Source organism: Phocoena sinus, chromosome 11 (genome assembly GCF_008692025.1).
Source record: "Phocoena sinus isolate mPhoSin1 chromosome 11, mPhoSin1.pri, whole genome shotgun sequence".
NCBI lineage: Eukaryota > Metazoa > Chordata > Mammalia > Artiodactyla > Phocoenidae > Phocoena > Phocoena sinus.
The window spans coordinates 95,665,775-95,682,874 of NC_045773.1; the positions used below are offsets into that span (position 1 = coordinate 95,665,775).

A 17,100-nucleotide genomic window follows, 5' to 3' on the forward strand; every position below is an offset into this window, starting at 1 on the left:
CAATGTATTGCTTTGGTACCTTTGTTGGAAATTAATTGATTTTACGAGTGTGAGTCTATTTCTGGACTCTCTATCCTGTTCCATTGATGTTTCTCAGTCCTTATGCCAGTATCACACTGTCTTGATTAATGTAGCCTTAGTAAATTTTGAATTCAGATAGTGTAAATCCTCCAACTTTGTTCTTCTTTTTCAGATTTACTTGTGTCTTCTAATCCATTAACATGGTACATATGTCCATTTATTGGGGTTTTCCTTAATTTCTCTCAGCAATGTTTTGTAATTTTTAGTGAGGAGGTCTTGCATGTTTAATTTACTTCTAAATTTTTATGTTTTAGTTGCTATTGTAAATGAAAATTTTTAATTTTATTACCATTAAATCAGTAAGTTATAAAAGAACAATTGATTTTAGAATATTGACAATGTATCCTGCAACATCTTAAAATTTGCTTATTAGTTCTAGTAGTTGCTTATAGGTTCTCTAGAATTTTCATACAAACACATTAAGCTCTTTACTTCATTTTATTGCCCTAGTCCACTGGCTGGGGCCTCCATTGCAACGTTAAGTGGAGACATCTTTGCCCTGTGTCCAGTCTGAGAGGAAAAACTCTTATTCTCTCACCACTGAGCATTATATTAACTGGAAGGTTTTCATAAATATCCTTTTATTTTTCTGGCCATACCGCACAGCATGTGGGATCTTAGTTCTCCACCAGGGATCAAACCCATGCCCCCTGCGGTGGAAGCGTGGAGTCTTAACCACTGGACCGCCAGGGAAGTCCCCCATAAATATCCTTTATCAGGTGAAGGAAATTCCCTTCTATTTCTGGTTTACTTAGATTTTTTTGTTAATATAATATCATGAGAGTTTTTTAAATTTGTCAAGTACTTTTTACACATCTATTGAGAAGATCCTATGATTTTGTTCCTTTTATCTGTCAATACAATGAGTAATATTGATTGACTTTTAAATGTGAAACCAACCTTGCATTCCTGGGATAAACTCTACTTTGTCATGGTGTATCATTCTTTTAATATATTGCTGGATTCCATTTGTGAATATTTCGTTAAGGAGTTTTGCATCTATGGTTATAAAGGATTTTTTTGTAATTTTCTTTAAAAAAATAAAATTTACATTTTGTTTAAATTAAAACACATTGTACAACATTTTTCTCACCAGAATAACAGCAATAATTTCTGTATTATTTTTATATAAGCAAAAAAATATTCCTATTTTTCCCAGGTAATTTTTATAAATCAAAACAAGGCAGGGCTTCCCTGGTGGTGCAGTGGTTGAGAGTCCGCCTGCCGATGCAGGGGACGTGGGTTTGTGCCCCGGTCCGGGAAGATCCCACATGGCGCAGAGCGGCTGGGCCCATGAGCCATGGCTGCTGAGCCTGCATGTCCAGAGCCTATGCTCCGCAGCGGGAGAGGCCACAACAGTAAGAGGCCTGCGTACCGCAAAAACAAAACAACAACAACATAAACAAACAAAAAAAAAAACAAGGCAGTAGGTATGGTCATGGAGAGAAAAAACAGTCAAATAGATGGTCAGTAGCCTTGGCTTCTGATTCTATCTTGACCATGAAACAAAAGTGTTCAATGTACACCTGCTAGATAGACTATACTCAGCTAAGGTATAAATTCGACAATGATTGTAAATAACATCCAGAAGAAGAACCACAGTGGATTGCTTTCTATTCGAACTTCAATTTTCTACTTAATGGAGACAAAATCTACATTGCAATCTCTGTTTGGTGATCTCAAAGTTTATTCTACTTGTTGGTAATTTCCTCAACTGCCCATTACAGATTTTTAACCACATACTAAAACACCTACCAGTCAATGGTCAGTCCTGAGCTTTATTGCAGTATTTTTTGAAATATATTCCTTCTCCCCACACCTCTCCAACATTTATTTCCTCAAAGAACTGGAAACTAATACCTAATAATTTGATTCATGGCAGTAATAATGTTCTATTTCAAGTGACTCAACTAAAATTTTCCCGGAGTACCACCAAGAGAAATCACAGAGAAATGAAATGTTCTTTCAATGCTGTCTTCTGAAATGAGAGGTTTTCAGAGAGTAAAAGTTCAAACAGTCATTTAACCAGCAGTTTATCAATGTTTAATGCATTCAATGGAAGGCTCAGAAGCAAATAGTCAGTGATTGAATGGCCTACATACACCTTAGAGCTTTTCCTCCAAATATCAACTGTAAGGATAAAACCAATTTTTAAAACTTCTCTTAGGTATTTTCAGTGTTTTGTATGCAGGCCTCTCACCGTTGTGGCCTCTCCCGTTGCGGAGCACAGGCTCCAGATGCGCAGGCTCAGCGGCCATGGCTCATGGGCCCAGCCGCTCCACAGCATGGGGGATCCTTCCGGACTGGGGTACGAACCCGTGTCCTCTGCATCGGCAGGCGGACTCTCAACCACTGCGCCACCAGGGAAACCCCCAGTGCTCTTTTTAAAGTACTTGTAGGAAACTCTGGCTTAAATTCATAGTTTGATATATGTGTCTACCATTAAATTAAGATCATATTTTATATCAAGATTTATGTTAAAGTAAAGTTATTTGACCTCTGGTCTGTTGAAATATTTCTTAATTATGCTTAAGATGCTTTCATCTAATTTCATTGCTCTCATTCTCAAACTTCATCAAGGAAGAATACGCAGGACCTTCATAGACATTAAGAAAAAATTGAAGTGAGACAGGTAGGGGGCTTTGTACATGGTTAATGGAAGTTCTGTGTCCTTTTCTCTGTGTTTTGTTTGATTCTCCAACAATGAAGGTTGGCAGAGAGTGTGTTGGGAATGGATAAGTCACTTTGGTACATGTTGGCATGGTGTTGAATGTGAGCTGTTCCAGGACTGGTGCTATAAGACATAAGCATTTAAGAACTGTGAGGTACCCATACATTTGTTTTCTACATCTGTCTCTATTTCTGCTTTGCAACTAAGATCATTTGTACCATTTTTCTAGATTCCATATATATGCATTATTATACGATATTTGCTTTTCTCCTTCTGACTTACTTCACTCTGTATGACACTCTCTAGGTCCATCCACATCTCTACAAATGACGCAATTTCATTCCTTTTTATGGCTGAGTAATATTCCGTTATATATATGTACCACAGCTTCTTTATACGTTCCTCTGTTGATGGACAGTTAGGTTGCTTCCATGTCCTGGCTATCGTAAATAGTGCTGCTATGAACATTGGGGTGCATGTGTTTTTTTGATTTATGGTTTTCTCTGGGTATAAGCCCAGTAGTGGGTTTGCTGTATGTATGGATACCAGTGGGGAAAAGGGTGGGGTGGGAGGAATTAGGAGATTGGGATTGACAAATATACATTATTGATACTATGTATAAAATGGACAACTGATGGGAACATGCTGTATAACACCGGGGAGCTCACCTAGTGCACTGTGGTAACCTAAATGGAAGGGAAGTCCAGAAGGGAGGAGAGGGGATATCTGTATGTGTACGGCTGATTCATTCTGTTGTTCAGTGGAGGCTAACACAACATGGTAAAGCAACCATACTCCAATAAAAATTAATTTTTAAAAAAACCTAAGAAAATTTAGAAAAAAAAGAACTTGTGAGGTGCTATTGTAAGAAAATATCTTTAACGTCCTGCATAATGTCTTTCATTGTTGGGATACTAATTATTTGTTTATACTAATTCTTAATGGTTAGTTGAGATTATCTTGCTGAGTCCAGAGGAAGTTCCAGGAAATTCCATTTAAATATCAAGTTTGGTGCTCAATCATGGCTTTCTCAAATCAAAATTTACGATAAACATAAATATTTTCCATCTCTTCATAGAGTGCAACTCTGCTGCAAAGAAATATTGGACATGCGGCCCTGGAAATTTTTTCCAAAGGCTATTTTAAAAAATAGGATATTTTTATGAACAACAATAATAATTAAAACAAAATCTGTTGCTGCACTACAGAGAACAAAAGCTCAACCAGCTATAAAGTTATTCTATCTAACATTCGTTAGATTCGCATCATTATTTATACCATCTAAACACAAAACGAGTATTTACAGGAGTTCTACAAAATTTTCAAAAGCATCATACCCACCTATTCATTGAGACTGGCAAACTTCCTTCAGTTCATGTGCCTTTTATCCTTCACTGTTCTGAAAGAGGACAGGTATTACATTGTTAAGTTCTAAAGTAGTTGTGATCAACAGAAAAAAGAACAAACATCTTTAATTTCCCCCAAAGCAACAGATACTCCCACAACAGACGCTGCTTTTGACAACTACGTATTTAAGGCAGAGGAAGAATAGACTGTGTAGATATTTTGGGGTTGTTTCTCTAAAAGTCTAGTTACCATGAGTTGAGTTTGGGAGAAAGTCCACTAGACATAATCTAAGCCAGACCACATCAGTGCTCCATGTTTGTCCCCCACTCTTCCATTATCATAGTGTGAAAGTTCATAGCTAGAATTTCTGCATCAACTTCAGAAGGTAGAAAGCTCATATTCCTCTGTCTGGATTGAGATTCATTGATGAACCTCACCAGTACTGGTGATTGTTCCTCCCCTACTATGTCCATCTTATTATCAGTGATAATGGAAGAGGTGAGCCTCTCACTTCCCTGTTTCTCTCCAATGGCACTCTTGCAGTGTCCAGCACCTATTTCTGCTGTGTTTTCAAAAGGATGGATGTGTAACTGCTACTGTCTCGAAGCACTTTCTCAGAACTGCCTCACCAGAATATCCTCTGCACTCCAGCAGGAGAAAAGATATCTTTAGAGATTTTGTCAGCTTCATGTTAATCCAGACTTGTGCTTTATAAAAATCAAACTTCAGATGAAGATTTTAGCTGCTCCTTGTTTTCTTTCTCTGCGAAGTTTAAGGATAAAAATGCCTTCAAATCTTGTTCTTTACCTTCTTCCTGTGCGTTGGAGTGGTGAGGATTGCTATGGTTTCTTTATTTCTGAGTTTGTTCCTGTTCAGAAGTTTTACCATTTCTTTTTCTGTTTGTGTTCTTATTTCATGATCATTCAGTTATTTTACTAATTTTCAATGTCTCCACGTGGATTATTCAGATGACTGGTGAGATCAACTACTGCTGGCATAGCATAATCTCAAAGAATTCCTTTTTAAGTACTCGTTCTACAAACCATAGGTTTCTTAAAGCATTTGGCAGTAATGTTTGCTTAGCAGATCAGGTGTTTTATCTTCTAAGTCACATATCTTACATTTCTTCACCCACTTCTGGCTTCTGTCCAGATCTTTCAGGAACCTAAAGAAAGTCAGATTGGACTGCATTATCTTCCATGTTCAGTTGGGGGCTGTGCAAAAGTTTGATATTGTCGCCCACCAGCCAGCCAGCCTGCTCTTCCCTCCCCTCCCCCCAATTCAGGGAAGCTTGTCTGCCTGTTGGTAGTGGAGGAAGGAAACTAAATTAGGTGGGCAGTTTGACATGACTGGTGTTTTAATTTTCTTTTTTAAAAATGTCTGTGTCAGATTTAGTATCAGGGTCATGCTAGCCTCATAAAACACATTGCAAAGTGTTTCCTCCTCTTCTGTTTTGGAAAGCATTTGTGTAAGATTGATCTCTTACCTAAATGTTTAGCAGAGTTCACCAGTGAAACCATCTGACCCCGATGTTGTATTTGAGAAAAGATTTTGATAACAAATTCAATTTACTTAATAGGGCCAGTAAAATTTCCTATTTCTTCTGTGTCTGTTTCGGTAAGTTGTTTTATTCAGAAATTTCATCTAGTTGTTGAATTTATTAACATAAAGTTTACAATATCTGTAGCATCTGTAGTATATTTACAATATCTGTAGCATCCATAGTATATTCACACATTTATTCCTGATATTGGTAATTTTTCTTATTTTTTTCTTTATCAACCTATGTAGGGCTTATCAACTTTGTTATTCTCTCAAAAAGAAAAAAAATTTATGTGTTAATTTTCTCTTTCATTTATCTATTTTCTATTTCATTGATTTCTCCTCTTTACTATTTCCTTCATTCTACTTACTCTGGATTTACAGATCTTCCTCAACTTACAATGGGGTTATGTCCCAATAAACCCATTGTCAGTTGAAAATATCCTAAGTCGAAAATGCATTTAATATACCTAATCTACCGAACATCATAGGCTAGCCTAGCCTACCTTAAACATGCTCAAAACACTTAACAGTAACCTGCAGTTGAGCAAAATCATGCAACACAAAGCCTATTTTATAATAAAGTGTTGAATATCTCATGTAATTTATTGAATACTGTACTGAAAATGAAAAACAGAATGGTTGTAAGTGTATCAGTTGTTTACCCTGTGATTGTGGCACTGACTGGAAGCTGCAGCTTGCTACCGCTGTCCAGCATCCCAAGAGAGTATCATACTACATATCACTAGCCTGGGAAAACACCAAAATTGTAAATTCAAATCCTACTGAATGCACATTGCTTTTGCACCATTGTAAAGTTCAAAATTCGTAAGTTGACCCATTGTAAGTTGGGGACCGTCTGTACTTTGCTCTACTTTCTCTAGGTCTTACTGTAGACTCTTAGGTCATTGATTTTATACCTTTATCCTTTCCTTATCTAGGCATTTAAAAGCTATAAATTTTCCTTTAGCTGTAGCTCACAAATTTTGATATGCTATATTTTCATTATAATTCAGTTTGAAATATTTTCTAATGTACCTTGTCATTTTTCCTTTACCCATAAATTATTGACAAGTATGTGGTTTAATTTCCAAATATTTAGGTTTTATCCCTCCTACATATCTTATTGTTGTTGATTTCTAACTAATTGCCTGTGATCAGAAAACATAGTCTATATTATTTCAATCCTTTAAAATATATTAGAACGTGTTTTATGGTCCAGCAAATGGTTTATCTTGGTTAATATGCCATGTGCACTTGAAAAGAATGTTTATCCTGCAATTGTTAGGTGTAGTGTTCTATAAATGTCAATTAGGTGAAGGAAGTTATAGTGTTACTGAGATCTTTTGTCTATTTGTTCTGTCAATTGCTGAGAGAAGACTCCACTGTAATTGTGGATTTGTCTCTTCCTTTAATTATGTTACTTTTTCATCTAATGTATTCGAACCTCTTTTATTAGGCACATACATGTATGATTCTTATGTCTTAATAAATTTATCCTTTTTATTCTAGTGTGTCTCTCTTTATCTCTAGTAATACTCTTTGCCTTGGCATCTGTTATATCTCATGCTAATCTACCTATTCCAACCTTCTTATGTTTTCTGTTTGCATGATTTATCTTTGGATATCATTTACTTTCAACCTCTTTGTATTTTTATATTTTAAGTTCATCTCTTATGGAGAGATTATGTTGGGTCTTATTTTTTTTATCTATTCTGAGAACTTCTGACTACTATTTGGAGTGTTTAGTCCATTTACATTTAATCCAATTATTGATATGGTTGAGTTTGGACCAACCATTTTACTAGTTGTTTTCCTTTGGTCCCATCAGTTTTGTATTTGTTTTTTGATTCTCTGTTCCTACTTTCTTAATTTCTTTTGATTTAATTGAATCTTTTTGAGAATCCCCTTTCAAGGGATTGTGGCGTTTCAGTTATATCATTTTGCATTATTTCAACTGGTTGCTCTAGGAACCACAATATATACAGTATCCTTAATTTTTCACATTTTTCTTACTTTTAATATTGGACCATTTCATACAAAATATAATGGTCTTTCAAAAAATATAGATTTTTAAGCTCCTTTCTTTATTTTTTAGTTTTCTATATTTCATCTACAAATATTATAAATCAAACAATAAAATGTTATAATTTTTGCTTAAACAGTCATACATATTTCTAAAAAACTACGGAAAAAATCTTTTATATTTAGCCACACATCTATCATTTTTGGTACTTCACTTTCCTCTGAACATTTGAATGTCCCTTTGGCATCAATTTTTCTCAACTGATGAACTTCTGTGGGTTTTTTGTACTGCAAGTCTGCTGATAAAAAGTTCTCTTAGTTTCCATCTATCTTTATTTTGCTTTCATTCTTGAAGGCTATTTTCACTACACTGAATTGACTTTTTTCTTCTTTCAGCATTTTAGAGATGTCATTCCATTACCTTCTTGTATCCAGTGTTTCTGACAACAAATCATTGTTAAATCATATCATTCCACTGCATGTAATAAATTAATCTGTAGCTAGTCTGCAGTTGCTTTCAAGAGTTTCTTTTAAACTATGGCTTTTAGAAGTTTGACTCTGATGTGCCTAGATATGCTTTTCTTTGTATTTTTCCTGATTGGGGTTTACTGGACTTGTTAGATGTGTAAATGCATGCCTTTCACCAAATTTGGGGAAATTATCACTATCATTTCCTTATATATTTTTTCTCTCTTATTCTAAGACAGCAAGTACACAAATGTTAGACCTTTCTACAGTGCCTGCATAGCTCACTGACACTCTATTTTCTCCAACCTTTTCTTTCAGTTTTTCAACTTAGACACTTTCTATTGATCTATTTTCAAATTTACTTACTCTTTTCTCATTTCGGTCTGTGTCAAGCCACTTTGTAAATTTTAAATTGTAAATACTATATTTTCCATTTCTAGAATTTTCAATTGGTTCTTTTTTGTGGTTTCAGTTTCTATGCTAAGATTTTCTATTTGTTAATCATAAATGTGTTTTCCTCTAAATCCTTGAGATGGTTATAATAGTTGCTTTAAAATCCTTATCTGCTAATTCTAACATCTGGGTCATCTCAAGGTCAGTTTCCACTTATTGCCTTTCTTTTAGATTTAATTGGCCTATTTGAAGTTTACCCCATGTGTATGTAGTTCAGGGATCAACCAGAGATTTTGGCCAAGTTTATATACAGAATCCCCCTCTCCCCACCATGTCTATCGCTTTCACCTTTCCAGGATTCCAACCCCCCTCAGGTTCCAGCTGTGTGGTGTCCCCAGACTCTGACCTATGGCTTTCCAAGCCAGTAAGACTATGGATTTCTATTAGAATTTTAGCCACTCAGCAAGCTGAAACTAGGGCTTAGCCTCAAACAAAAATCTGTATCAAAACAGGAAAATTACCCTGTGCCATTTACTTCTTTCAAATATAGATTTACTTCGTTTCTCTTAGTTCCGCTGACTGCCTTCAAATTATTACATTTTGTATTTTATTTAGAGTTTATAGTTGTTCTCTGAGAGTGAGTTGACTGATAGAAGCTACTTTTCCACTACTGGAAATCTATTTGCATTACTTTTTAATCCACTGAGAAATCAGAGATTACTAATTAGTTTTCCCATTACCTCATGTAGCAGTTGCCTGGTATTGGTTGTAAGTAGATTTTCTTCGACTCTACCACTGTAAAATGTTTAATTTATTCTTTTTTTTTAAAGAGATTCTCTTTTTTTAAAATTTATTTATTTTATTTTTGCCTGCATTGGGTCTTCGTTGCTGCACACGGGCTTTCTCCAGTTGTGGTGAGCGGGGGCTACTCTTCGTTGCAGTGCACGGGCTTCTCATTGCGGTGGCTTCTCTTGTGGAGCACGGGCTCTAGGCACACAGGCTTCAGTAGTTGCAGCACGTGGGCTCAGTAGTTGTGGCACATGGGCCCTAGAGCACATGGACTTCAGTAGTTGTGGTGCACAGGCTCAGTAGTTGTGGCTTGTGGGCTCTAGAGCTCAGGCTCGGTAGTTGTGGCTCATGGGCTTAGTTGCTCCGTGGCATGTGGTATCTTCCTGGACCAGGGATCAAACCCGTGTCCCCTGCATTGGCAGGCAGATTCTTAACCACTGTGCCACCAGGGAAATCCCTTGATTTATTCTTTGATTGATTGGTTGTGTTTATCCCCACATATTTATCAAGGATCTGCTATGTCCTAGGTACTGGATACATAAAAGTGAATAAGGTACAGTCTCTGCCCTCACAGAGCTCAGAGTCTAGTGCTATACTTTTATTACAGTAGTGACTAGAACACATATAGAACATTTCAATCATCCAAAAAGTTCTAATGGACTGTCTTGGTGTAGTGGAAGAGAATGATATGAAAATGCATCACTAAAATATAGCGTGAGAAAGTATAAGAATAGAGCTGTATATAAGGTATGGCAGTTGAGCAGAGGTGATACTACTTACTTGTTATTACAAAGATCCAAAGGGGAAATGATTCTTAAGCTGAATTTTTATTGATTAGAAGGATTTGATCGGTTATCCTAGGAAATATAAATAGCGTATCAATAAGCTCTGAAGACTTGAAACAGATAAGGGAACTACAAGAAAACTCCTGACTCTATGTATCTATTTTAGGGTTAGTTTTACTATATAAAACTGTTCTGTAGTACTTTCTCACAGGAATTAAAAACATTTACTTAGTTAATTATATTCAAAAGAGTGTATATTTTGTTTTTTTAATAAGAAAAAGAAGAGCAACTACAGACATGACTCTGAAGCAACTGCATAATTAAATTTCAATTCACGTAGCCTATCCCTTTGCCAAGATAGTTAGTGATATTGAGGAAATAGCGGTCTGTCAACAGATTTGACTACCACTGCTTTTAGACAACTGAAAATAGTAAATCTCAGGTGTTAGAATATCAACCAGGAGCTACATAAAAGTTCTTCTCCATTAGGTTTTGGATAGGTAACATATATTTGCTTTTAAATATCTTGTTAAAACTGAAAGTTTTACTGTATAAAAAAAGTGGTAGTAATTTGTACCACCCACCAATTGAAAATGCTGCATGAATGATTAAAAGAGTTTCATGTCTTTGTAAAGAGTTCTAAGAACATAATGATTTATCAGTGTTCCAACTGCTGTCTTTTTTTTTCCTTTCGTGTCTTGACAATTTTTATCATACATTCCTTACTGGTGATTTAGTAGAAGTAGTAGGAAGATCTTAACTTGAACATTACACAGCTCCCTTATTTAAACTGCAGGCTATTTGTTCCAATTGCCATTTTACTTATTTAACAAACTTTTATTGATACCTCATTATATGCCAGATATGGTTTGAAACTGGGGGCCCCAAACTGAAGAAGCATAGTCTCTTTCTTTAATGAGTTCGTAGTCTAGTGAACATATAGAGAAATATTTGCAGTAAATTTTGTAGTAGAGGGATGTTCAAGTTGCATGTGGCGGCTAGCCTAGGCAGTCTTCATAAAGAGGTTAAATTTCAGTGTGATATTAGGAGTATGTCCATTTTTAAACCTCATTAAATTGAACACTTATAATTTATGCATTTCAATGTACTTAAATTTTACCTGAAAAAACTGTAGAGAGATATTGAGCCCTAGTTAATAGGATTGCTTTTTACAGGGGTATGGGTTGGCAATTCTGAGAAGTCCTTCTGTGTATTGTAAGCTTAATTTTTATATATATGAATGATATAGATATAGAAATATGTTCTTAATGTTAAGCATATTGATTGTGATAAATATACTATTGTTTATAAGGAAAAGTCCTCACAAAAATGATCTTTAAAGTATTTCGGGTAAAAGATACAATGACTCCAGCCAGTTCTCGAATAATTCATAAGATATATAAATACAGACATAGGTAGATAAATATATATAAAGAGAGAGAAAGGCAGAGAGACAGAGAGAGAGTGATAAAGCAATGAGGCACATGTAGATAACTGATGAATCTGGATAAAGCTTATTTAGTAGCCTCTCATACTATTTTTGCATCATTTATCTAAATTTTAAATTATAACAAAATTAAAAATTATGGTAAGTTTCACTTATCCTTAAGATATAGAAAACTAGGGACTTCCCTGGCGGTCCAGTGGTTAAGACTCTGCGCGGCCAACGCAGGGGGCGCAGGTTCCATCCTTGGTCTGAGAACTAAGATCCCACATGCCGTGCAGCACGGCCAAAAGATTTAAAAAAAAAAAAAATATATATAGAAAGCTATATTTTAGAAAGAAAACATCACTTCCACAATAATAACAAGAAAGTGCAAGATAAACTATAAAATTATAACTCTTTTTGAACCCGTCAGAGAACTAAGTTTGCAGGATAGCCAAGAAGTCTGAAATTTAAAGAAGACAGGCCCTTCTAAGGATATGAACACTGTCACACCTGGGTCAAAGCATGAGAGGAAGAGAAGTTGATGCCATATAAGGAAAATAAAATAGAAAGAATAGGACAGACAATATTTGAAGTGCTAACAAAAACAACGTAAGGAGAAAGACTTCAAGATGCACATCCAGAAAGTACAGGAAACCCCAAGCAGCATAAATGTGAGGAAAAGACATCCACCTAGACAAATAACAGTTAAACTGCTGGAACCCAAAGATAAAGAAAAAGCTTGAAGGCAGTCCAAATAAAATTACAGCAGATTTCTCATTAGAATATATACAACCCAGAAGATAATGGAGTGACATCTTTAAAATACTGAAAGAAAAAAGAAAAACCTACCAACTCAGAATTCCACATAGATTCAGAGAACTGCCACTTCAGGGAAGTTTTCGGAAGTGCAGTTGTCAGGTGCACACTGGATATCCCCTCCAAAGCCGAAGACGAATCGCTGCATCTTGAAGCCCCGCCTCAGAGAAGGAAGCACGGTACCTCGTAGGCCTCTTTGAGTTCTAGAGGCAATTCCTTCCACAGCTAAGAACACATTGGGTGGCATGGTGGCTACCAGCTTTGAGTGGTGCCTGAAGCAGGAAAGGGCTCTGCAGTAGATGCAGACCAGGATGCAGGCCTGTTATCTGTGAAAGGTTAGTTGGGAGGCAGAAGAATATGTTAGGAAGGGTCTCAAATTGCAGTGTTGCCCTGCAAAAGTCTCAGCCAGCCCAACGGGAGGTCCAGAGCAAAGATTGCCTGGTGGAGGGTTTCCACATTGATCAGAAATGGCCTAGGCCCTGGTACCTCTACTGGGCTCATACACTGGCTCGAGACTGCCTCGTAAAAGCACAGCCTCAGCTCAACTGCTGTGGTGGATCCCAGAGGCCCTTCAGTCAAGGCTATCAGCTAATTGTACCTCTCACAGCTCGTCTGCTAGTTCTTTCTTGAAGGGAGACCCGAGTAGCACCTCTGCGTGATGGCCACACCTGCCCTTTGGAAATAATTCTCTCTCTGCTTTCTACCAAGATGCTGGTGTATGTGTCTGTGTCTGTGTGTGTCTGCATGCTCGTGCAACTGGCAAAGATTTATTTAACACGTTAAAGAAGGAACTAGCATGATGACAATGATAGTTTAAAGAAGGAGAGGAAGAACTATTATATCTAGTCGGTGAATGAAAAGAATGCTGAAGTAAAATTACAAATTAGATGGAAACTGATCAATGTCCTATAAAACAATAAAACCACAATCTGTAGGATTTACTTTTTCTACTGGACAGGAATAAACTGCAATATATAGATCTTCTATAAGTGAACGTTAACTTTACAGAGCCTTTACAGAACTTTACTAATCAATAGTAAATAATCAAACAAAGTTACCTTCCCCAAAAACAGTGGTTCTTAATGGGGCCAGAGTTGCACTCCCCCACCAAGATACTTGACAATGTCTGGAGACATTTTTAGTTATTACAACTGAGGGGAGTTATTACAACTGAGGGGAGTTATTACAACTGAGGGAGGGGATGCTACTGACATCAAGTGGGTAGAGGCCAGGGATGCTGCTAAACAGCCTACAATACACAGGACAGCTCTTACAACAAACGATTACCTGGCCCAAAATGTCAGTAGTGCCCAGACTGAAAACCATGTACAGATAACACTTCACATGGCTTATTAGACAATGTTCCAGTATGACATAGAAAGGACATACGAAGCACAGTTTTAATGTCTCTTGACCTCATTCCCTTAACTGTAAAATTGGGATAATGATAGTAGCAACCTCATGTAGTTTGGGGGAGAATTAAGTAAAACAATTGTCGATTGTATTTTTACACAAATGGCCACCAAATATATATCCCATCCCAGGTGGGGCTTACGTTCCCTCTCCTTGAGCCTGAGTGACCCTCTGTAACTGCCTCTTTCAGTGGGGCACAGCCAAGGTGATACTGCATGACTTCTGAGGCTGGGTCATAAAAAGCAATGCAGCTTCCTCCTGGCCGTCTTCGTTGGGATCCAACCTGAAAGAAGTCTGGGTATTCTGGGGAATCAGAGGAGGGTCTACAGAGAGGGATCTGTAAAGTTAACGTTCACTTATAGAAGATCTATACATTGCAATTTATTCCTGTCCTGTAGAAAAAAATAAATCCTACCGATTGTGCTTTTGTTTTATAGGACATTGATCGGTTTCCATCTAATTTGTAATCTTATTTCAGCATTCTTTTCATCCACTGACTAGATATAATAGTTCTTCCTCTCCTTCTTTTAACTATCGTTGTCACCGTGCCAGTTCCTTCTTTAACGCACTAAGTAAATCTGTGCGAGTTGTACAGACACACACAGACACACACACCAGCATCTTGGTAGAAAGCAGAGAGAGAATTCTTTCCAAAGGGCAGGTACGGTCATCATGGAGAGACAGGGAGAGGTGCTGGATGTTCCAGCCCCAGCTCTTCCAGTCTCACCAGCTCAGCCACCAGACGTGAAAAAACGAGTCTTGGAGATGCCCCAGTCACCATCTGACTGCAATCTCGTGAGGAACCTCCAGCCAGAGCCATCCAACGGAGCTGCTGTGGAATTCCTGGCTTACTGAAACCGTGGGAGATAACAAACGATCATTATTTTAAGCTGCCGTGTTAGGGGACGGTGTGTCCCACTGCAGCGCACAGCCAAAGCACCAATGCTCATCCGGCCCTTAGTGCAATGCTTGGCACATAGTTCGGGCATAATTGGTCACTTTTTTCCTGTAGTGTTAGTATTTTGTAGTTTTCATTTTTTCATGAGTATTTAATTAGTAATTAGCATTTAATTTGTAGCTTTACTCTGCCTCTATGCACTAGAGGGCACTCTTATCCGTTGGCAGATGGTCTCAGACATGCAGCTGCAGTTCTCCAACCAAGGCACCAGGGGGAGCCAGCCCCTAACTTTTCACTATCCCTTTCGGAAGGTGAGCTTGACGGAATGGAAAAAGGCTTCAGAACCAACGAATTAGCATACATAAGGAAGACGTTTTCGAAAACCGTCGTAAACACAGTCTAAAAAACAAGAAAGCTTATTTCTGATGAATAACGCTGCCCCCAGACTGGATGTGCAGACAAAGGAGAAGAAAATCCCCACCCACACTTCTTGTTTTCCATTTTAAATGTGGTAGAGCAGGTTGCCTTTTCCTTAATCCCTGAAGAGGAGAAGGGATCTGCAATCCTATGATTTCTAAACAACGTTGTACCGAATCTTTACTACATCTAGAAACGTGGCAAAAGCAGTCTCTCTGCCGCAGTTAGCTTCTGATAGCGAGAGGGTAATTCTGATTACTGTTTCACAGTGTCCCAAACAATATTTGTACCACTACTTTAACTTACAGATTTTAAAGTTCCCATTTTTTTCTAGGTCTTTATTTTATATACACAGGATTTGATAGTCTAGTAACTGTGAAAATGGACCATGATTATGATTGCAGGAAATTGGGGAACCCAAACCCTTAAAATGAATTGCCTGAACCAAATGCATTGTAAGTCTCCCCCTCTTCCAACAAATTCAAAGCAGACTTTATCTATAATCATTCACAGTAACCTGAGAAAGTTGGCAGCCTGCACCGATGATGACGGTCTGCCTGTCTCTAAGTACCTCCTGAAGTCTGGCCCTCCCCTGAGGTGGCTCAAGTATAGCTGGGGTTTGAATGGAGCAGGGGTTTTGAGAATAAAGAAAGGTTTATGGTGAGCTTATCTGATTAGAGCCTTACGCTGTGAGGTCAGGACTCTGCAGGCTGGTAGAGTATAAATCAAAGGGGACTAGAGTGGGAGAGAACTGAACTCTGAAGAGCTGATTCTTCGAGGGTGTCCTGTAACTGGCTCAACCCCAGCTCTAGCTGACCTACCATCTTGATGATCAACCACAAGAGATTTGATCAACTCAGATCCTGTTGTTTTGTTTTAATCCCCACCATAGGGATTAAAACAAAGCCAAAACAAACACAAATGTATGGCCAAGGTAATAGAATGATGTTTCCGCCTAACACGTGTCTGTAAATGATGGGATTGCTTTTCGGGTATAACTTATGGCAATGTCTCATCACTTGGTGTTCAGAGGATTTATATGTAACATACTTATCTATAACACACTAACAAACGCTGCCCTCTTTGGCTTAACCACAAATTGTGGACTATGAGACCTCAGAGTATCTCCAGTCTCTCAGCTAGTGATGGAAATTTCTAGAGCGTTTCATACATGCACTCCTAAGAAGCCCTAAAGCTCCCCAAAACCACCTTGTAGACCCGAAGTGGCAGATGTGACATACCCAATGTACTCTTTAGAGGCTGCGTGGCTGGGTCCCCAGGTCACTGATTCTGCCCGTGAGGAAATGGTGGTGGATGACATTAGGGTGCATCATTTAAAATCCTACGAGAATTCGCAGGACAAGGGAATAACTTTGAGTTGGGAAGCTTTAAAGGACTTCATGGAGGACAGCCCCCCAGTGAGGAGCAGGGTTGGGCATACAGTGACGGAGTGAAGGGTACTCTGGGCAGGGCTGGGTGAGCTGAGGCCATGAAGGCAGAAGTGAGTAGGTATATTTGGGAACAGTTCAGTCTAACTGGAGCATTGTATGAAGGAAAACAGCAGCAGAAGGGCCTAGAAAGGATAGATTTAAGTCCTAAATCAAAGTCAGAAATTTTTATCTAGTGAGCTAGGCCAGCTCTATCCAATAGAAACTTGTGCAATGATGAAAATGTTCCAAATAGGAGCTGTGCAGTATGGCGGCCCCGAGATACATGTGGCTATCAAATACTTGAAATAGGCTAGTGCAACTAATGAACTGAATTTTTAATTTAGTTTAAATTAATTTATTTTTTTAATTTTTATTTTTTTACCTTAGGGTTCATTCTTTTTTAAAATGTTAATGGAGTATAGTTGATTTTCAATGTTGTGTTAGTTTCTGCCATACAGCAAAGTGAATCAGTTTTACATATACATATATCCACTCTTTTATAGATTCTTAATAGTCATATATGGCTAATGGCTACCGTATCTAGTAGTGCATTTCCAGACAGTGGAGAAAGGACATGATCAGAAGGGTGCTTCGCT

General features: G+C 37.7%; 1 protein-coding gene and 1 pseudogene across 1 annotated transcript in view; one reads left to right on the forward strand and one right to left on the reverse strand.

The window, feature by feature from the left end:
- Positions 1 to 17,100, forward strand: part of NEDD9 (neural precursor cell expressed, developmentally down-regulated 9) — a 298,143-nt gene that overhangs the window by 19,768 nt on the left and 261,275 nt on the right. The window lies entirely within an intron of this gene.
- On the reverse strand, positions 2,498 to 12,593 carry LOC116762211 (annotated as a pseudogene).